Consider the following 23367-nt stretch of genomic DNA (forward strand, 5'->3'; position numbering starts at 1 on the left):
AGTTTTCACTGCGAGGATGGGATGTAGCCATTAACCATGGGTGATGCCTCCAGACGATTAGCCGTGCGACTGATGGTGAACCCCTATACAAAGCTTGCCATGGAAAGGAGTAAGAAGGATTGAGTAGAAGCAGTGGGAAAGCAGGCGTCCTTGAGCCATGCAGCATCTCCATCCGCTTATCTGAAATTCCCACCAATGAATCTACATAAGTATTCTATCCCTTTTATTATTCCTTTTTATTTATTAGTTATTCCAATAATCACAATTACCCTTTAATCTCCCTAACTGAGATTTACAAGATGACCATAGCTTGCTTCATACCAACAATCTCTGTGGATTTGACCCTTACTCACGTAAGGTTTATTACTTGGACGACCCAGTACACTTGCTGGTTAGTTGAGCGGAGTTGTGAATTCAACCAGTGCCATAATAATGATTTCATACAAAGACAAACAACTTGAAGAGAATATGGATCACAATTTCGTCCACCATGTTTTTGGCGCCGTTGCCGGGGATTGTTCGAGTATGGACAACTGACGGTTCATCTTGTTGCTCAGATTAGGTAATTTTCTTTTCAAAAAACTTTTTCAAAAATTTTTCTTTTCTTTTTCGTTTTCACAAACTTTATTTTCGAAAATAATTAATAAAAATCCAAAAAAATTAGAAAATCATAAAAATCAAAAATATTTTGTGTTTCTTGTTTGAGTCTTGTGTTAATTTTTAAGTTTGGTGTCAATTGCATGCTTTCAAAATTTTTCTTGCATTTTTCGAAAATCTCATGCATTCATAGTGTTCTTCATGATCTTCAAGTTGTTCTTGACAAGTCTTCTTGTTTGATCCTGATGATTTCTTGTTTTGTGTCTTTTGTTGTTTTTCATGTGCATTTTTGCATTCATATTTTTCATGCATTAAAGATTTCTAAGTTTGGTGTCTTGCATGTTTTCTTTGCATTAAAAATTTTTCAAAAATATGTTCTTGATGTTCATCATGATCTTCAAAGTGTTCTTGGTGTTCATCTTGACATTCATAGCATTCTTGCATGCATTCATTGTTTTGATCTAAAAATTTCATGCATTGAGTATTTTTGTTGTTTTTCTCTTTCATAATTCAAAATTCAAAAATCAAAAAAATATCTTTTCCTTATTTCCCTCAAAATTTTCGAAATTTTGGGTTGACTTGGTCAAAAATTTTTAAAATTAGTTGTTTCTTACAAGTCAAGTCAAAATTTCAATTTTAAAAATCTTATCTTTTCAAAATCTTTTTCAAAAATCATATCTTTTTCATTTTTTTATATAATTTTCGAAAATTTCAAAAATCTTTTTCAAAATATTTTCAAAATCTTTTTCTTATCTTTTATATCTAATTTTCGAAAATTAACTAACAAGTAATGTGATTGGTTCAAAAATTTGAAGTTTGATACTTTCTTGTTAAGAAAGGTTCAATCTTTAAGTTCTAGAATCTTATCTTGTAGTTTCTTGTTAGTTAAGTAATTTTAAAAATTGAATCTTTTTCAAAATATCTTTTTATTAAAATTTTTATCTTATCTTTTTATCTTTTATCTTATCTTTTTCAAAAATTTTATCTTTTTCAAAATTTGATTTCAAAATATCTTATCTAACTTCTTATCTTCTTATCTTTTTCAAATTATGATTTCAAATCTTTTCAATCAACTAACTAATTTTTTGTTTGTTTCTTATCTTTTTCAAAACCACTTAACTACTTTTCCCTCTCTAATTTTCGAAAATTCTCCCTCTCTTTTTCAAAAATTCTTTTTGTTTTAAATTTTAATTTTAATTGTATTTTGTCTTTGATTTTCGAAAATTACTAACCTCTTTTTCAAAAATTATTTTCGAAAATTCTCTTCTCTTTTCTCCTTCTATTTAATTAATTAATTACTAACACTTCTCTTCTCCCCTTTCTCTTTCTACTAACATAAAGGAATCTCTATACTGTGACATAGAGGATTCCTCTTTCTTTTCTTGTTTTCTTCTCTTTCATATGAGCAGGAACAGGGAAAAGGGCACTCTTGTTGAAGTTGATCCAAAACCTGAAAGGACTCTGAAGAGAAAATTAAGAGAAGCTAAATTACAACAATCCAGAAATAACCTTTCAGAAATTTTCGAACAGGAGAAGGACATGGCAGCCGAAAATAATAATAATAATAATGCAAGGAGAATGCTTGGTGACTTCACAAAGCCAACATCCAAGTTTGATGGAAGAAGCATCTCCATTCCTGCCATTGGAGCCAATAATTTTGAGCTTAAGCCTCAACTAGTTGCATTAATGCAACAAAACTGCAAGTTTTATGGACTTCCATCTGAAGATCCTTATCAGTTCTTAACTGAGTTCTTGCAGATCTGTGAGACTGTAAAGACGAATGGAGTTGATCCTGAAGTCTACAGACTCATACTTTTCCCTTTTGCTGTAAGAGACAGAGCTAGAATATGGTTGGATTCACAACCTAAGGATAGCCTGGACTCCTGGGATAAGCTGGTCACTGCCTTCTTGGATAAATTCTTTCCTCCTCAAAAGCTGAGCAAGCTGAGAGTGGATGTTCAAACCTTCAAACAAAAAGATGGTGAATCCCTCTATGAAGCTTGGGAAAGATACAAGCAGTTGACCAAAAGATGTCCATCTGACATGTTTTCAGAATGGACCATGTTAGATATATTCTATTATGGTCTCTCTGAATTTTCGAAAATGTCACTGGACCATTCTGCAGGTGGATCTATTCACCTGAAGAAAACGCCTGAAGAGGCTCAAGAACTCATTGACATGGTTGCAAACAACCAGTTCATGTATACCTCTGAGAGGAATTCCGTGAACAATGGGATACCTCAGAAGAAAGGAGTTCTTGAAATTGATGCTCTGAATGCCATATTGGCTCAGAACAAAATGTTGACTCAACAGGTCAACATAATCTCTCAAAATCTGAATGGATTGCAACATGCAGCCAACAGTACTAGAGAGGCAGCTTCTGAAGAAGCTTATGATCCTGAGAACCCTGCCATGGCAGAGGTTAATTACATGGGTGAACCATATGGAAACACCTATAACCCATCATGGAGAAATCATCCAATTTCTCCTAGAAGGATCAACAAAAGCCTCAACAAGGCTTTAACAATGGTGGACGCAATAGGCTGAATAATAGTAAGCCATATCCATCATCTTCTCAGCAACAGACAGAGAATTCTGATCAAAATAATTCTAATTTAGCCAATATAGTCTCTGATCTGTCAAAGGCCACTTTCAATTTCATGAATGAAACCAGATCCTCCATTAGAAATTTGGAGGCACAAGTGGGTCAGCTGAGTAAGAAAGTTATTGAAACTCCTCCCAGTATTCTCCCAAGTAATACAGAAGAGAATCCAAAAGGAGAGTGCAAGGCCATTGATTTAATCAAAGTGTCCGAATGCAAAGGGAAGGAGGAGGACGAAAATCCTAGTGAGGAAGACCTCCTGGGATGTCCTTCAAGCGAGAAGGAGTTTCCTATTCAGGATCCTGAGGAATCTGAGGCTCATACAGAGACCATAGAGATTCCATTAAACCTCCTTCTGCCATTCATGAGCTCTGAAGACTATTCATCCTCTGAAGAGGATGAAGATGTCACTGGAGAGCAAGTTGCTCAATATTTAGGAGCTATCATGAAGCTGAATGCCAAGCTGTTTGGTAATGAGACTTGGGAAAGTGAACCTCCCTTGCTCATTAGTGAACTAGATACTTGGATTCAGAAAACTCTACCTCAAAAGAAACAAGATCCTGGCAAGTTCTTAATACCTTGCACCATTGGCACCATGAGCTTTAAAAAAGCTCTATGTGATCTGGGATCAGGGATAAATCTGATGCCACTCTCTGTAATGGAGAAGCTGGGGATCATTGAGGTACAACCTGCCTTGTTCTCATTACAATTGGCAGATAAGTCTTTGAGACAAGCTTATGGAATAGTAGAGGACGTGCTAGTAAAGGTTGAAGGCCTTTACATCCCTGCTGATTTCATAATCCTAGACACTAGGAAGGAAGATGATGAATGCATCATCCTAGGAAGACCTTTCCTAGCCACAGCAGGAGCTGTGATAGATGTCAACAAAGGAGAATTAGTCCTTCAATTGAATATGGACTACCTTGTGTTTAAGGCACATGGCCATCCCTCTGTGACAAAAGAGAGTAAGCATGAAGAGCTTCTCTCAGTTCAGGGTCAAGAAGAGCCCACACAGTCAAACTCTAAGTTTGGTGTTGTGAGGCCACAACCAAACTCTAAGTTTGGTGTTCAAATTCCATATCCAAACTCTAAGTTTGGTGTGGAGACAACACACTAATTTGACCTGATCACCTTGTGGCTCCATGAGAGCCACTGTCAAGCTATTGACACTAAAGAAGCGCTTGTTGGGAGGCAACCCAATTTTAATTATCTAATTTTATTTTATTTTGTTTTAGTGTTATTTTTGTGTTTAATTAGGTACATGATCATGAGGAGTCACGAAAAAATCAAAAAAATTAAAAACAGAGTCAAAAACAGAAGAAAAAAAATTTTTCACCCTGGAGGACGCACGGGCTGGCGTTCAACGCCCAGAAGGTGCATCTGGCCGGCGTTTAACGCCAGAACAGAGCACCATTCTGGCGCTGAACGCCCAAAACAAGCAACAACCTGGCGTTAAACGCCAGGATGCGCACACAGAGGACAATCTGGCGCTGAATGCCAGAAACAAGCATGAAACTGGCATTCAACGCCAGAAACATGCATTACATGGGCGTTTAACGCCCAGAACATGCACCAATGGGCGTTTGAACGCCAGAATGATGCATGAAGGCATTTTACATGCCTATTTGGTGCAGGAGTGGTATTTCTTGACACCTCAGGATCTGTGGACCTCACAGGATCCCCACCTACCTCGCCCTCTCTCTTTCCATTCATGGTCATCCCTTCTATTTTTCATTCACCACCTACATCTACCCACTCTTCCCCATACACCCCACCTCCATCTTCTTCTTCTTCTCTTCTTTCTTTTCTTGCTCGAGGGCGAGCAATATTTTAAGTTTGGTGTGGTAAAAGCATAGCTTTTTTGCTTTTCCATTACCATTAATGGCACCTAAGGCCAGAGAAACCTCAAAGGGAAGACAAAAGCTTCCACCTCTGAGCCTTGGGAGATGGAAAAATATAAGCCGTCAGAGCTCAGTGGTATAACATGTGGCTACAAATCAAGAGATCCCTGAGATACCTCAGGGGATAAGTTGTCCTCCACACAACTATTGGGAGCAAATAATGTTAAAAACACCAAAATCACTAGGGATCATGCAACAGAAGCAAGGAAAAGACATAAAGAAGCTCAAAAAGCACCATTGGACCTTCAAGAAGGCGCCACCCTCACTCAGGTGGATTCATTCCTTGTTCTTTATTTCTTTCTGTTTTCGTTTTTAATATTGTGTTTATCTATGTTTTGTGTCTTTACTTCATGATCATTAGTATGTAACCATGCCTTAAAGATTATGAATAATTCCATGAATCCTTCACTTATCTTAAATGAAAAATGTTTTAATTCAAAAGAACAAGAAGTACATAATTTTCGAAATTATTATTGAATTTAATTTAATTATATTGATGTGGTGACAATACTTTTTGTTTTCTGAATGAATGCTTGAACAGTGCATATTTTTGATCTTGTTGTTTATGAGTGTTAAAATTGTTGGCTCTTGAAAGAATGATGAACAAAGAGAAATGTTATTGATGAACTGAAAAATTCATGAATTGATTCTTGAAGCAAGAGAAAGCAGTGAAAAAGTAAGCTTGCGAAAAAAAAATGGCGAAAAGAAAAAGAAAGAGCAGTAGAAAAAGCCAATAGCCCTTAAAACCAAAAGGCAAGGGTAAAAAGGATCCAAGGCTTTGAGCATCAATGGATAGGAGGGCCCAAGGAAATTAAATCCAGGCCTAAGCGGCTAAATCAAGCTGTCCCTAACCATGTGCTTGTGTCATGAAGGTCCAAGTGAAAAGCTTGAGACTGAGTGGTTAAAGTCGTGATCCAAAAGAGTGTGCTTAAGAGCTCTGGACACCACTAACTGGGGACTTTAGCAAAGCTGAGTCACAATCTGAAAAGGTTCACCCAGTTATGTGTCTGTGGCATTTGTGTATCCGGTGGTAATACTGGAAGACAAAGTGCTTAGGGCAACGCCAAGACTCAAAAGTAGCTGTGTTCAAGAATCAACATGCTTAACTAGGAAAGTCAATAACACTATCTGAAATTCTAAGTTCCTAGAGATGCCAATCACTCTAAACTTCAAAGGAAAAAGTGAGATGCCAAAACTGTTCAGAAGCAAAAAGCTACAAGTCCCGCTCATCTAATTAAATTAATATTCATTGATATTCTGGAATTTATAGTATATTCTCTTCTTTTATCCTATTTGATTTTTAGTTGCTTGGGGACAAGCAACAATTTAAGTTTGGTGTTGTGATGAGCGGATAATTTATACGCTTTTTGGCATTGTTTTTATATAGTTTTTAGTAAGTTTGAGCTACTTTTAGGGATGTTTTCATTAGTTTTTATGTTAAATTCACATTTCTGGACTTTACTATGAGTTTGTGTGTTTTTCTGTGATTTCAGGTAAATTCTGGCTGAAATTGAGGGATTTGAGCAAAACTCTGAAGAAGGCTGACAAAAGGACTGCTGATGTTGTTGGAATCTGACCTCCCTGCACTCGAAATGCATTTTCTGGAGCTACAAAACTCCAATTGGCGCGCTCTCAACGGCGTTGGAAAGTAGACATCCAGGGCTTTCCAGCAATATATAATAGTCCATACTTTATTCGAAGAATGACGACGTAACTTGGCGTTAAACGCCAAGTTCATGCTGCTGTCTGGAGTTAAACGCCAGAAAAACGTCATGATCCGGAGTTGAACGCCCAAAACACGTCACAACCTGGAGTTTGACGCCAAGAAAAGCCTTAGCTCGTGGATTGATCAAGCTCAGCCCAAACATACACCAAGTGGGCCCCGGAAGTGGATTTATGCATCAATTACTTACTCATGTAAACCCTAGAAGCTAGTCTAGTATATATAGGACATTTATCTATTGTATTAGACATCTTTTGACCACTTTAAGTCTTTAATATTTTCGGTCACTTGATCATGGAGAGGGCTGGCCATTCGGCCATGCCTGAACCTCTTTTACTTATGTATTTTCAACGGTGGAGTTTCTGCACACCATAGATTAAGGGTGTGGAGCTCTGCTGTACCTCAAGTATTAATGAAGTTCTATTATCTTTTATTCAAATCTCTCTTATTCTTATTCCAAGATATTCATTCGTACCCAAGAACATGATGAATGTGATGAGTCAGATTACCCTCATTATCATTCTCACTTATGAACGCGCGTGATTGACAACCACTTCCGTTCTACATGCAACAGAGCTTGAATGCGTATCTCTTAGATTCCCCAACAGAATCTTCGTGGTATAAGCTAGATAGATGGCGGCATTTATGAGGATCCGGAAAGTCTCACCTTGTCTGTGGTATTCCGAGTAGGATCCTGGGAATCCGGAAAGTCTAACCTTGTCTGTGGTATTCCGAGTAGGATTCCGGTAATGAATGACTGTGACGTGCTTCAAACTTGCAACCTGCTGGGCGTTAGTGACAGACGCAAAAGAATCAAGGGATTCTATTCCAGTAGGGGAGGGAACCAACCGGTGATTAGCCGTACTGTGACAGAGTGTGTGAGCATTAGTTTTCACTGCGAGGATGGGATGTAGCCATTAACCATGGGTGATGCCTCCAGACGATTAGCCGTGCGACTGACAACCGCATAGGATCATTTTCCCGAGAGGAAGAAAGTAGCCACAGCTGATGGTGAACCCCTATACAAAGCTTGCCATGGAAAGGAGTAAGAAGGATTGAGTAGAAGCAGTGGGAAAGCAGGCGTCCTTGAGCCATGCAGCATCTCCATCCGCTTATCTGAAATTCCCACCAATGAATCTGCATAAGTATTCTATCCCTTTTATTATTCCTTTTTATTTATTAGTTATTCCAATAATCACAATTACCCTTTAATCTCCCTAACTGAGATTTACAAGATGACCATAGCTTGCTTCATACCAACAATCTCTGTGGATTCGACCCTTACTCACGTAAGGTTTATTACTTGGACGACCCAGTACACTTGCTGGTTTGTTGAACGGAGTTGTGAATTCAACCAGTGCCATAATAATGATTTCATACAAAGACAAACAACTTGAAGAGAATATGGATCACAATTTCGTCCACCAATTTACTAGCAAGGTATAGTTCTTCTCCAACTAGGAGACATTGGAATAGAATCAAACAAATTTTTTAATATCTTCATGGAACGGTTGATATGGGTATGTTTTATCCATATGAATCCAAGTCACAATTAGTTGGCTATGCAAATGTTGGATACTTGTCTGATCTACACAAAAGAAGATCTCAAATAAGATACTTGTTCACATATGGTGGTACAGCTATATCATGGAAGTCTACAAAACAGACGATTGAACTAACATCCTCCAATCATGCTGAAATACTAGAGATATATGAAGTTAGTCGCGAGTGTTTTTGGCTCAGGTGTTTGATCCAATATATTCTATCATCATGTGGACTGATTGATCATAAGATAGCTCCAACTATTCTATTTGAAGATAATACAGCATGCATTGCTCAACTTAAAGGTGGATATGTAAGACCCAGAACTTTTGAAGAATCTTATTATGAGCTTATTTCAAATTTATTTATTATTAGAGATTTTACTTTTAGAAATTATTTCATTGAGAATAATTAAATCAAGTTTTGATAATTAAAATGAAGATTTCACTTAATTTCATAATTATTGAGTTATTTTCTATATTTAAATTATAATGTTTGTAGTTATGAAATAATAAGAATTTTATATGATTTGGACTAAATAATTAATATTTTAAAATATTAATACTGTTGTTTTGGAAAATAAAGAAATTAATTATATTATCTCTAATTATTGGATTTGAACATCTTATTGAAAATAATTTGTAAAATTGATGAACAAATAGTATTTTTATACGTTATTATTGTTGGATTAAAAATTTATTTCTAATTACTATATTATCCCTATTTTTATTTGAAATTACAAAACTACCCTTAAACCTAATTTTACCTAAACCCTAACTTTCACATAACAAACCTTCATGCAATGAAACCCTAGCCGCAAAGTAAAAGAAAGAAAGGGAGAAGGGGAAAACAGGGAAGGGAGATTCGGAGGGAGGAGGGGTGTCGCCACCATGCCTCGCCACCGCACCACCTCACCCTGCCGTCGAATCCATCCCACTGCTGCCACCAACGCCGACGAAGAGGGATGGCTCGCGAGTGAGAGGGTCACGAGCTTGTAGCCGTTGTCCTTGTCGCCGAGAAAGAAGGATGCCATCGGCACCATTCAGGGTAGAAGGAAGAGTCGTGTGAGAGTCAGAGGAGGAGGGAGCCTCTGTTGCGTCGCCACTGCGCCATTGCCACCGCTGGGGGAGTTTTGTGCATCGCCGCCGAGGGTTTGCCGCTGGTGAGGAGACGCCGTCGCCTCAAGCTACTGCCGCCATCGAGTTTTGAGGAGAGAGAGGGAGCTGCGGAGAGGGTGAGACACGATGGTAGTGGGTTATTACGCTACCCTTGCTGCCATCACCGCCAGGAGCTGTCGCCATGGCCACCGACATCCTAGCTGCTGTTGTGGTTGTGGCCCACTGGGAATGGTCGCCAGGGGAGTCGTTGTGGCTGCTGAAACCACCGCTGAAGCTTATGGCCGCTTTTGCCGCCGGAAAACCTCGTTGTCGTCGCCCAGAAATACTATCAGTAAGGGTTTTAAGTCTGGTTTCTGTTCTTTCAAAATTCTGTGAAGATTATTGACACTACGTGGTTGTACAAATGCTATTATCAGCGGTTCGGGTCGCTGCCGTCACTCGAAAATTATTGACGGAGCTGCTGCCGGGTTGATTTGGAGTTGCGGCTGCTTCGCTTTGTTATTTCAGTAAGGAATTTCTATTTCGAAAGCCCTACGTTAGTGTTCTATTTCGTGTAATAAAGTATTTGGGATGTTAATTGTTCTAGGAGTTAAAATCCGAATTTACTTGTGGCGTTTGAAGTTGTTTCTACTTTTGAGAGAGCAAGTGGAGCCGAGGTTTTGGTTGCCGTCAATTTGAGTGGAGGCAAAAAGAACTCTGTGAGGCGTTTGGGCTGTGATTTTGCGTATTGAGGTAGGGGCCTTTTCAGAAAACCACATTTTATGAATTAGAATTATTATATATGGATATTGACATGAGAAAATGTATCTTTGAGTGATTGTATAAGTTTTATGTAATTGTTGGTTGTCTTGAATGAATATGAATGCTTGATTGGATGGGTTAATGTTCGGTTTTGTGAAATGGACAGTTCTTGAAATGCTTCTTTAAAGTTAATTTGTAAAAGCTTTGAAATTGAGTTTATCCTGTTGGAAATTGATTTGAGTTTGAATTGGCGTTCTTGAAATCTGAAAATGATGCACCTTGGAAATAGCTTGATTTTGGATTGATTTGGTTTTGAACCACTTGAAGAGGGTTGCGGAATGGTTTGGTTAGGACCCGAAAAGGGTGGCAACGTCCAAGTTTTAAGGGGGATGCTGCCGAAATTTCTATAAAATCCGAGTCTTTATTTGAAATATTATTTGAAAAATTATGAGTTTAATGCCTTTACTATTTTACTTGGAGGATTGTGAATTTAAGGCTCTTTATTATCTTTACTTGGATCAATTATGAAAGTGATGAAGCTACGCTTTGAAAAGAATTATTGAAAAGAGAATTATGATTTCTCCTTATTTCCTAAGAAAAATAGTATATCTTTGGGTGCAAGTCATTCGAAAGAGAATTATGCTTTAAGGCTATTTAAAGGGTGGAAGGAGTTTATGTTTTCCTGGATTTGACTTAAACACGGTTTATGTTGTTTGAATTTGACTTAAAGGTTTCAGTTATAGAAATTTTAGTGACTTTGAAAGAACTTGGATTTCGATTTATAAATTTCAATTTTCGACGCTTTAGGGAAGATTTAAAGTATCCTTTGAATTCTGGTTTAGCAAAACAAAAAAAAAGATTTTTCGAACTGTTAGAAACGCTTTAGATTTTTATCAAGCGGTTGAAATTGGTTTTGGTTCAAGGGAACGAAGTGGTTTTGAAAATTTGGTTGGAGTAAGTGATTACACGACTCGGCTTGGTTTAGATTCTATTTTTATTACTCATATCGAGGAGTTAAGATTTTAAAGACTTCAAACGAATTTGAGGAAGTGAGTTGTGTTATTCTCCCCTAAAATCTTGAGACTCTACTGAGGATCTTTTGTTGCCAAATCTTGTTTTAGAATGAATGATTTTGAATCTCGCGGAAATGGCTTTTGATTTGGTGTGGTTTCTGAAATGTTTGGAAAGATGTTGTGGAAAGTGGCCTTATTTTAAAAGGGGGATTTACGTTTGAGGAAAAGTGGCTTATGAGCCTGAAAAGATTTGAGGAATGAGATTTTAAAGCCAAGGCTAGAAAGGATTAATTTTTTTAATTCTTTTTTATTCCAAAGTAAAGTGTATTGAGAAAAGTGATTTATGGCTTGAATGATGATGTTATGAGTTTGATGATGTTGGATGGTGAGAGTGCTATTATGTTATGAGCCAGAATGGCTGTATATGTTAATGAATTATGGCTGATTGTGGAATATGCTATGAGCTAGAATGGCTGTATATGATAATGAATCATGGCTGACTATGAATTATGAATTTAAGCCGGATGGCTGAGATAAATGTTGATTTATGGCTGAGAATAAATGCATATATGCTGAGTTATTGATATTGTGATTGTTGCACTCCACCTATCTGAGATACGAGTTTTCCTGGGTGAAAGCAGTGGCTAGCCACCACGTGCTCTAGGTAGAGACTCGATACTCTGCTAACCCTATGTCGTAAGTGTGGCCGGACACTGTGAAAGTTCCGGATGAGCTCGCTCCTGTGAATATACACCAGTGAGGGTGTTGGATGTGAATTATGATTATGATTGTGAATAACTCGAGTTGGGGATACACGACAGAGGGACAGTCCAATGGTTAGCTACCAGGACTTGTCGGGCTAGCTTTATAACCGACAGATGATATCATCAGCCACTAGGACAGGCATTCATCATATGCATCTATGTGATATTGTTTGGGTATGTATATTGTACTTGGGTTGTCTTTGTGATTAATTGTGGTTAACTGCTAATTGTTCTACTTGAAGTAATTGTTTGTTTGTGCTTGAACTTTGCTACTTGTGTTTGCGACTGGGTTTCTGTTGGTCTGTGGTGACTGGCTGTTGTTTGGATTGTTTGGGTCTAGGGCCGTGGTTGATCATGAAGTGGGCCGAAGGCCACGTTTGGTTGATGTTTCTGGTTTAGAAAAGTATGAAAAACTAATCTGGTTCAACATAGGTAAACCTTTTGAAAGGCTTTCGAATTTTTTTTTAAGAAATGAACAATTTCTTCTTTCAGGAAAGATTTCAGATATTTCTTTTATAGTAAACCTTTGTTTTGAAAAGACGCATAAGGTGGTTATTAATCACTATAATGATTTTATCTCGCATATCCTATTATAGTAATTCTCCAATCCTATAGTAAGAACCCTTTCGAGGATGATGTTCTCACTCCCCTACAGGTCTTTTATTTTTCTCAGAAGAGCTTAATTCTTTTCTGTTAGACGAGATTTCTGTATTATTTTAGTATTTATGTTTCCCTCGCCTTTAGCTTTGCAAGTTTTGTAAGAGGGATAGGATGTTGATATGAGATGCTTGTAAATTAATATGTATGTATATGTATATATATATATGAGATTCCTGTGAGTATTCTAATTTATATTGTAAGTATGAATGTATGTTTTCTTAAGATTCGGTTAAAGTTTTAAACAGGCTCATATTTTAGTATTAAATATTACAAGAGTCGTCGCAATACCCGAGCTATCAGAGTGGCGCAACTGGAAGCGTGACATTTTGATAGTTAGGGTGTTACAAGATACATCAAAAGTGATAGACTAAAGCATATTTTTCCAAAATTTTTCTTCACTCATGATCTTCAAAATCAAGGAACAATTGATGTCCAATAGATCCACTCAAGCGATAATCTAGTAGATTTATTTACAAAGTCACTTCTAAAATCTTCTTTAGAAAGATTGGTACATCAGATTGGGGATGCGCCAGGAGGGAGAGACAATATTCTTTTTTTCCTTGATCAGTTTTTTTTCTATTGGATTTTTCTTGACAAGGTTTTTAATGAGGCAGTCCTCATCACAAAGAATTTTATACTCTTTTTTCTTCACTAAAGTTTTTTCCCATTGAATTTTTCTTTAGTGAGATTTTAATGAGGTATAATCCTAAATGGACATCTAAGAAAAAGTATTGTGATAAGGTTGATTACGTGGATGTCCATTCTCAAAAGAAAATAAATTTAATAACATTGAAAATATAACATTTTATAAGTATATAAATAGGAGGTTAAGCCATTATTAATAACACACAATATAAACAATAAAATCACTCTCTCCTTCTTCATATATTGTTTTCCTTTTTTTCTCTTTTACAAATAAATTACTATATATATATATCATCTCTATTATATTGAGATAATTATATTGGTGAATATTAATACTAAAATTATTTATTTATGCTTCTTTATTTTATATATATTTCTTCTTCTTTATTTATTTATTTTACAATATTTATGAAGTTTTCGAGTTTTTATGAAAGAGAATAAAATGATACTTAAAAAGTTATAAACTTATGTCATTTTCTTCGTCTATTATCTATTATTATCTATTATCTATCTATTATCTATTATATCTATTATATTATAAAAAAATTAAATTCTTACATTTAATAATAAGTTTGACGTGACATATTTTTAAAAATATTTTTTAATTTATTTTTTAACTCAGTAAATATAATGTATTATGATAAACTAATTATATCAACCAGTTGATTTGATTAGATACTTAAATATCACACTAATTGATTTAATTAAATTCATAAATATCAAATTAAATTTCAATCATTTAATTATGAAGTGACATAGCTTCTTCTTGAATATATTTCAATTTTATTTTGTTTGATTGATTAAACTAAATCAATTATAATCTATTGTAAATAATCTATTATTATATCAATTATTTAATTTTAGATAAAATTAATAACATGTCACAAATAACATTTTTTTAATTTATTTAGCCTAACATAATGAATCTAATTATATTAATATGCTAATGTTAATCTAAGTCATTAATATTTTTTTTCATGAAAATAATAATATTTCACGTTAACTTTAAAATTTTGCTATTACTATATTAAACTTAATTTGTCATTATTTAAAAAATTTTCAATTATACGATATGATTAACATTTAAATGAATAACACGATTTTTTTTCTTTTTGCAAATCATATTAAATACATGATTTTAATTTGCTTACGTATAATTTTAAGTTTTTATATACTATTTAACGCTCCTTATGTCTTTTATTTTTTCAGATGATTCTTTTGTTTTTACTCTTTAAAATGTTCAAATAATAATATTTTATGTTTTATTTTTCATCTATTTTTCTATATTTTATAATTTCTTTATTTTCTATCATTATTCTTTAAGATTTTATATAATTTTATTTTATTTTTTTCAATTAATTTTTAATATTTTATTCTTACAAAAAAATAATGTTTTATTTTTTATCTATTTTTCTATATTTTATAATTTCTTTATTTTCTATCATTATTCTTTAAGATTTTATATAATTTTATTTTATTTTTTTCAATTAATTTTTAATATTTTATTCTTACAAAAAAATAAGCTATTTTAAAAAAAAAGAATTCTATCTGTATAAAATTGTTAGAAATATTTTATTCAATTTTTATATTAATTTTAATTTTAATTTTTTATTTATTCGACTAAACTGTATTTAGTACTTTTATTTTGTAGGTTTTGTGGGTCTTTTATTCCTTTCGATTAAAAAGTTATAATAATATTTTTTTATATTTTGTATTTTTTAGTTTATTTTATATTTTTATTATTCTTCATACAATTTATAAAATATTTACATTTCTTCTATTATATATAAATTTTTCATTTTTTTGTCTACAATAAATTTAGAACTAGCTTTTTAGATGTTATTATGATTAAACTAATTTATTTTTATTCTTTATTTTTCATGTTATTGACCTTATTTATATATATATATATATATATAGATAATTTAAAAGTGCTTGGTGATATAAACAAAAATTTATATGGTATAATCTAACATTTTTAGCCATAGAGTTTTTTTTTTGTTTTTTTTGGTCATTAGCCATAGATTTAGATATCTATCTTTTAAATTTTTAAATATTGTAGTATTTTGTTATGGACTATTCGGGCTCCAGTCTTAGTGGCCCAAAGATGATTTGGCCCTCAAACCCAACTTGGCCCCCTCGACCAAAAATCTAGGACTTTATGGTCCGCCTCAACTCACTCACTCACCATGTTCCGGTTTTAATGGTCTCAAAATGTCTAAACTATTAAATAATCCTAATAACAAAATATGTTTTTAAATTTTTTTAAAAACAAAACATGTTGTTAATAATTGCCAAATAATTTTTGTTTAACTTTATTTATTAATTGACCCTTCATATATTTTTTAATTTCAAAATTTATTTTGTTTTTTATAAATTATTATTTTATTATTTATTATATATCTTATTTTCAAAATTTTATTATTAAGTTCTATAAAAATTAATTTTAAAATTAATTTTATTTTAATTTAAAAATTTTAATTTTACCTTGTTCAATCTTAAGATTATTAATTTCATAATCTAATCTATTAATTTAAGAGTAAATATCCAATTTGATTTTTGTCCATTTTCACAAAAGACAAAACGATCTCTGTCTAAAAAAAAGGTATATTTTGATTCTCAACTTTTTTTATTTTAAGACATTAGATCTTTCTGTTAAAAAATCCATTAAATAATAATAAAAATTAGTTTTGGAGAGTATTTGTATTTTGTGTGGGTTTTAAACCTCCACAAACTATTAATAAATTTGTTTTTGAAAAATTCATTCACCAATAGTGGTTAAGTGAAGAAAAATTATTTATGAAAATGACATTGTAAAAAAAAAGTAATTGTAGTACCTTTTAATGGAAAAAAATAGCATCGAATAAGAAATGAAAGAATAGAACTTTAATGTTGATAATATTAGTATTGGTGATGATGATAATAAAGGAGATAATAATGATGATAAAATATGGTTACACAATAAAAATAATAGAGGTAGGAGTGATAATAATGAGAATGAAAAAGGTAGTGGTAGTAGTGGTAGTAATTGGTCATATGTTGAAAAGATTTTTGTGAGGGTTTAAAACCCCATAAAATACAAATAAAATCTCCATAAAATTAATTTTTGTTATTATTTAACAATTCTTTTAACAGAAAGAGAAAGATCGTATTGTCTCAAAATAAAAAGGTTGAGGACTGAAGTGACACTTTTTTTTAATAGAAATTATTTTATCTTTCGTAAAAATGGACAAGGACCGGATTGAATTTTTACTCTTAATTTAATTTTCAATTGTCCAAATTTATAATTATAATTATTTACAAATCTTCTTTCTTGTGATTATCAATTGATCGATATATAATCACTATTTATAGATTGGCAGGTATGCGATTTTCGTAGTTGCATAAATCACAATTTGTAAAAAATTAATCGATTGGTAACCGAACAAAATTTCTCTTTTTAATGTTGTTTAAAAAATAATCAATTTTTTATTTTTTGCAGAAATCAGCAGCCATAGCAGAACAACCAGAGCTCAGCAATGCGTGCAAATCAACGTAGTTGGAGCAGTGAGTGGAATAGATTTCAGTTTCTTGTCGGAAAGAAACGTTGGTGAGAAGAGGTGGGTCATCATCTTTATAGAGATGCCATTGATTGTTCCCCATAGATAAAGAAGATAACGAAACTCTTTGTATTTTGAATTCAGCAATAATAAACAAAGCATATGAAAAGAGAAAAGAAGTTATGCTTTAGAACGTGATGAGCAATCTTTTTTTTTTAGTTGTTCATTATGTCGATAAAAAATGTAAATGATGAATAATGAGATAGAGGGTAAATTTTAAAATAAAATAATAATTGAAAGGTTAATTAATAAATATTACTTAAGAAAACTATTTAATAATAATTAAAAATTAAAAAAATGTTTTGTTATTAAAACATTTAATAAATTAAACCATTTAATCTTTGGAGGTCACTTAGATAAAGACGCATAAAACGTCTTTTTTTAAAGATATTTTCATGTTGTGTTTTAATTGACTTCTGTATAATTTATTCGGTGTTCCTCATCACATATTATTAAATTCCTCAAAAATAAATTTTTCAAAAATAATAAAAAAATATTTAATTTGGACTAAAACAAAAAAGGAAATAGATTAACTATTAGATTTTTTAAAAAAAATTATTTACATAAAAAAATATATCACATTCATCAATAAATATATATATATATATATATATATATATATATATAAAACAAGCTCTTAAAATTTTTATAAATAAAAAATAATTAATTTTTATTCGTATAATATATAAAAAAATTACTATATTATTATTATATTATAGATTAAAATTTATTAATTTAAATTTTGTTTTTATTTTTAATATAAGTATTAAAAATAAATAAATTTTTTATAACAAGATGTAATGTAATAAAATATATATAATATTAATTAGTTTTTAAAAAATTTTGAAAAAATATTTTTTTTCTAATAAAGTGTTATTAAAAAATTAACATTATAAAAACTAATTTCAACCAATATGATATAATAGGTTATTAAATATATTTAATACAAAACACATTGAATATACATTTTTATTGAGTTTAAATTTTAAATAATTTTAATTGAATTTCGAATATTTTTATTTTAAAGAGTTAGAATATTTTAATATCATTTTTTCATATCTTTTTAATTGAGTCTTTGATTTTTTAAATTATAAACCTTATTTATAATTAAGAGTAATGTTTTAACACCACCAATTAGTCACACATATAAAAATATAAGAACAATTCTATTGTCATAATTATAATCTAACTTTATAAGTAATACAATACAATGAAACTATATATAAGTAATATAACTAAATTTTATCTACATCTATAGTCACATTTCATAAATAATATAATTAAATTATATTTATGTTTATAATTAAAATATGAATAAAAATACAAAAAATTATCAAGATGGTTAATTTTTTCGTTCATAATTTTTTTATTATTTTTGTTGTGAAAAGTTTAATTATTTTAATAATTAATTATTTTTTAAAAAAGATAATTGAATAACACAAAAAATCTTATTAAGAGTAATTTATTTATATATGATTAAAAAATAATTGAATAATTATATATGGTAAAAAATTAATATTATTAAAAAATAAAAATAAAATTTATTTTAAAATTAAAAATAAAGTTTATTTAAAAATAAAATTAAAAATTATTTTTTTTCTTTTTTTTCAAAATTTTTCTACGAGTAATTCTATAAATATTTTATGATGAATAAAAATATTAAACTCGTACTAAAATTTATTCTAATAAAATTTATTTTTATTCTACTAAACGTTAAATAAACTATTGAAAAGAATTTTATTTTCTCCATTAGAGAAGAATGATAAACTTCCATACTTCTATTATGTTATGTCAATAATTTGGCCTATTATTTTTAAATAATAATAATAATAATAATAATAATAATAATAATAATAATAATAATAATAATAATAATAATAATAATAAAAAACAAGTATATCACAGTAAAAAAAGAAGCACGTCACCAAATAATTTATCATCCGAATTATATATGAATCAAATTGATAATATGCGGGCTAACACTACAAAAATCGATAACAAGGTTAGGGACTTACAAAACCTTTCTTAAGATCATAGAAAAAAAACGTTTATATTTGTGTGATATATAAAACAATTATCATATTATTATTATTATTATTATTATTATTATTATTATTATTATTATTATTATTATATATATATATATATATATATATATATATATATATATATATGTGTGTGTGTGTGAGAGAGTAAAAAAAGTCCAACTGTTTTAAAGTAAATTTTTTTTAATATTTGATTAAATGTTCTTTTATTTAGTACTTTTTTTTTGCACTTCCTCTTAGTTAAAAATATAATCATTATAATTTTTAGTCAGATGGGATATGACTGAAATTTCGATCCAATCCACACTAAACTCATTAGATCAAATTCGATATTCGTATTTTTTATATTTGGATCAGATATCAAATATATCCATAAAATAAAAAATATTAAAAATTTTATTTTTATAAACATATTTACTTCTATCTGATTAGAGTGTGGATCCGATCATCTTATAGATCAGATCATATCCTCAAATTACAGATTAGATACGGATAAATACTGTAGATTTATATGGATATGATCTAATCTATGAACACCCCTAACTACTACTATAGGTTCATTGTTGCAAAAAGAATGCTTCTTTTATTATAAACCATTATTAGATCTTAATTACTATTAAAACAACTTAATTGTCAACAAAGAGATAATACTTATTGGTCTCTGAAATTATGTTCGTATTTCAATCCATAGTTATAAAAATCGAACTGGATCTGCTGGTTCGACCGAAAAACTAGTGAACCGGATTAGAATTGGATCCTAGTCCAGTTCGGTTTACTCCTTGGACCGTTTAAGGAATAAAACCGGTGTGAACCAATAAGAACCGGTGCAAACCAGTCTAATCGAACTGGTCTGCTTGAAAAATTTTTAAAATGTCTCCACAAGGTCTCGAACCAAGAACCTTGGAGCAAAAGCAACCTCTACTTGCCACTTAGCCATTATTAATATAAATATAAATTTTACTAAAAATTTATTAATTACTTGATCTATTTTATTGCTATAATTGTGATTAAGGTTGTTTGTTTTGATGTTAGTGTTAAAATCTACTGATATTATAGTTAGATGATAGGCTTTGTGAATTAATTATTTTTTTATTGTGTCAAAATAAGATACTATTGTAGTATTAAAATTTTATGGTTTTTTTTATATTAGTTATTTTTAGAAGTTGAGACTTGATTCTTCATAAAATGTTAGTGAAGATATGTATTTCAAATTTTAATTTTAAATTTTTAACTATTTTATATTTTATATTTACGTGAGACCGGTTTTATCGGTTCAACCAGTGATTTATCGGTTGAACCAATAAACCAATGAACCAGTAGTTTGACCGGTTCGATACTGGTTCGATTCTAACAACTATGTTTCAATCTAATTTCAAAAATTTTGATTTACTCAATTTAGTCTCCCAACTTAATAGTTATGACTCACGTTAGTTCCTAATCTTATTTTTGTCACTGTCTCACAAAATCGTTAACGACATGTTGAGATGGACTAACGACTGCTACATTATACATTCTAACGACTATTTGATGTGACAATTGAAATTTTTTACCTTATTTTTTTTAACTAAACACTTAAAACCCTAATATGAGTCACGGATACCTAAGTTAAAAAATCAAACTAAGTAAATTGAAACTTTAAAAATCAGATTAAAGCTCGAATATAACTTCAAAACATAACTTTAACTTATATAGTGATTAATTTAAATAAGAGTCAAATAAATCAAAATTCAACATAATTTTTATCAATGTTTTCAAATTCAAAATTTCTACACCAAAATTAACTAGGATTTTTCTTTAAATTAAAAATTTAATGAAATAGTGACTTTAATTATCTTAACCAATGTCTTAATTAATTATTTTTATGTCTTAAAAAACTGTATATGAGATGAAAATAATTAATTTGTCTACTTTAATAAATTGTTATTTTACTAAAATGAAAGAAACTATTTTTTTAGAAATTTTTAAGAACTAATTAATATTATATATATTTTGTTATGTAACACCCTAACTTTTAGCATGTCATGATCGTGCCAAAAGTAAGACATTACTAACCTGTTTTCCTTATTAACTACTTAATACTGAGCCTTTACGTCGATATCGCGTTTCAGTTTATAAGAAAATACCATAAAATTATTTTTAGTAATTAAAATCACATAACAAAAAGTCTTCGAATAACAATAATCACATAATTATTAATAATAATAGATGCCTTACAATTAAATTCAATGTAAAACTCAAATACAATACCTATCTCTCTGGACAAAATAAAAACCCTGAAGCAACGAGGGCGAGGGAACTCTATAAAAAATAACAGGAACCACAAATAAATCTACTACTCGTTTGCAGCTTCTTACTGAATCTTCGAACCTGTGTCACTGAAAGGGTAGAAGATTTTGGGGTGAGAACAAATCACGCGTTCTCAGTAGGGATTGGGAATGCCGTAAAAGTAATGAATTCAATGCAAATAATTAACTTATTCAATAAAACTATTTTGTTAAACCTTTGGAAATACTTTTATCTCTACTTCAGATAAATAATTACTTTTCTTTAAACTTCTTAACTCAAAACAGATTTCAATCACAAAATTAGTCATACTAACCATCTCTCAACCACATGGTCATATTTCAACCACAACATCTCATCTCAATACATCCGTGAACTAACAGCACAAGTAAGGGATTCAAACCAACATACAAACAAGTCAAACAACACAATCACAGAGAAGTAACACAAGAAAACACAACCAAATATAAATGTGCAAACAACATGATAGATGTCTGTTCCTAATGCAGGCCATGAGCTCATGTGTCGGTTGCCTACCCGCTCCTGACATTACCCGGACACAAGTCCTAGATATGGCTTTCCAGATGCATACAGTGTGCTTATAAGTCGTACGGCTAGACCGCATACAGTGTGACTTTAAGTCGTACGGCTACGCCGCATACAGTGTGACTTTCAAATCAATAAGCGTACATTTGGAAAACAGTTCTCAGTGTGTGGGCGTCCCCACTTTACATTTGGCACTAAAGCCCAAACAATGTCACATCTGCTCTCCTGTGGCAGTCATTTCATGAATTAATATTTTTCTTAATCTTTGTTCTCTGCTCTCCTGTGGCAGAAGTCCTTTTAGTTACTATACTCTTTAATCTTTAATTCTCTGCTCTCATGTGGCAGAGGTTCCTTTAATTATCTTTTTTTCCTTTACTTTTTGTTCTTCTTCTTCTTTTCTTTCTTATCGAACTAAACTCAAAACATAACTTAGAGCAAAATTCCTTTTCAAAAGATTGAGTTTAAAACATTATACTTTTCTTAATAAATCGGTTTGAAAATAAAACTCTTTTCGTAATAAATCAAAATCAAGTAATATTCTTAAATTAGATTTTCTTTTAAATAACACTTTAAATAAAGTCTTAGAGTTTTATAAAAATTTGATAATATTTCCTCTAAAATTCGGGTTTTGCCACCCTTCAAGGGTCCCAACCTAAACCACCTTCTTGCATATTTTACCAACCCTTCATCAGCACCTATTCACCATCATACTAACACCAAAATCAGTTACCATTGACTTTCATAACCATAAATTTCAGCATCAAACATAGTCTCAATTCAAATCCCATTCATAAACTCAAATCACATTTCAATTTAACAAGCAACACCAAATTGACCAACACTCACAATTACAACCAATTTTCATTAATTAGACATACAAAACATGTGTAAATTATTTGCAATTATTCAATAAGCTTTTTGGCATTCTTAAATTAAAAACTTGTAATTTTAAAAACAAAATCCCCTACCTCCGTATGAAATCAAAATCAACGAAAGTTCCGAAAAACTTTCTGATCGAGCTGCTGAAGAGGAAAGCATCAGAAATCATCTGTGCCTCCTAGAACTCCAGTTGACCGAACTCAAGGGGTAGGAGAGCTACGTCACCGTCGACTTCCACCGATAAAAAATAACGCCAATACGTAGAAGAGAAGGATACAAACACTTTTATCGGATTAGATTTTTTATTGGAGTTACGGATCGCAAGAAATTAAAACCAAAAATTTTACGGTGCCATGGTTCCTCTCGTTTTCTCTCACGGTTTTCTTTCTCTCTCGGTGCTTTCTTTCCTTTTCTTTCTTAACGCTAAAAGGGGGAAATGAGATGCTGAAGATGATGATTAATGAAAATTAGGAAGTTAAGGTGTCGTTAGATTATACATATATAAACAAATATGTGTCACGAAAGGAATATCATTGGTTTTATAATATAGATGCATGCATGCATAAGCCATGTGTTGTCTTTTCTTAACTTTACTTTCTTAATGGCTTCGGTCATTAATATAATAATAATAATAATAATAACAATAATAATAATAATAATATTTCTTTTATATATATATATATATATTTTTTTTAAATATCTTATTATA

At 31.2% G+C, this 23367-nt stretch overlaps 1 non-coding gene across 1 annotated transcript; it reads right to left on the minus strand.

The window, feature by feature from the left end:
- Positions 1–2538: 2538 nt before the first annotated feature.
- Positions 2539–2642, minus strand: LOC112767575 (small nucleolar RNA R71). The gene has a single exon (XR_003185022.1). It is a non-coding gene; the product is annotated as a small nucleolar RNA R71 (small nucleolar RNA).
- Positions 2643–23367: the final 20725 nt, after the last annotated feature.

The sequence above is a fragment of the Arachis hypogaea genome, chromosome 2, assembly GCF_003086295.3.
Source record: "Arachis hypogaea cultivar Tifrunner chromosome 2, arahy.Tifrunner.gnm2.J5K5, whole genome shotgun sequence".
NCBI classification, from domain to species: domain Eukaryota; kingdom Viridiplantae; phylum Streptophyta; class Magnoliopsida; order Fabales; family Fabaceae; genus Arachis; species Arachis hypogaea.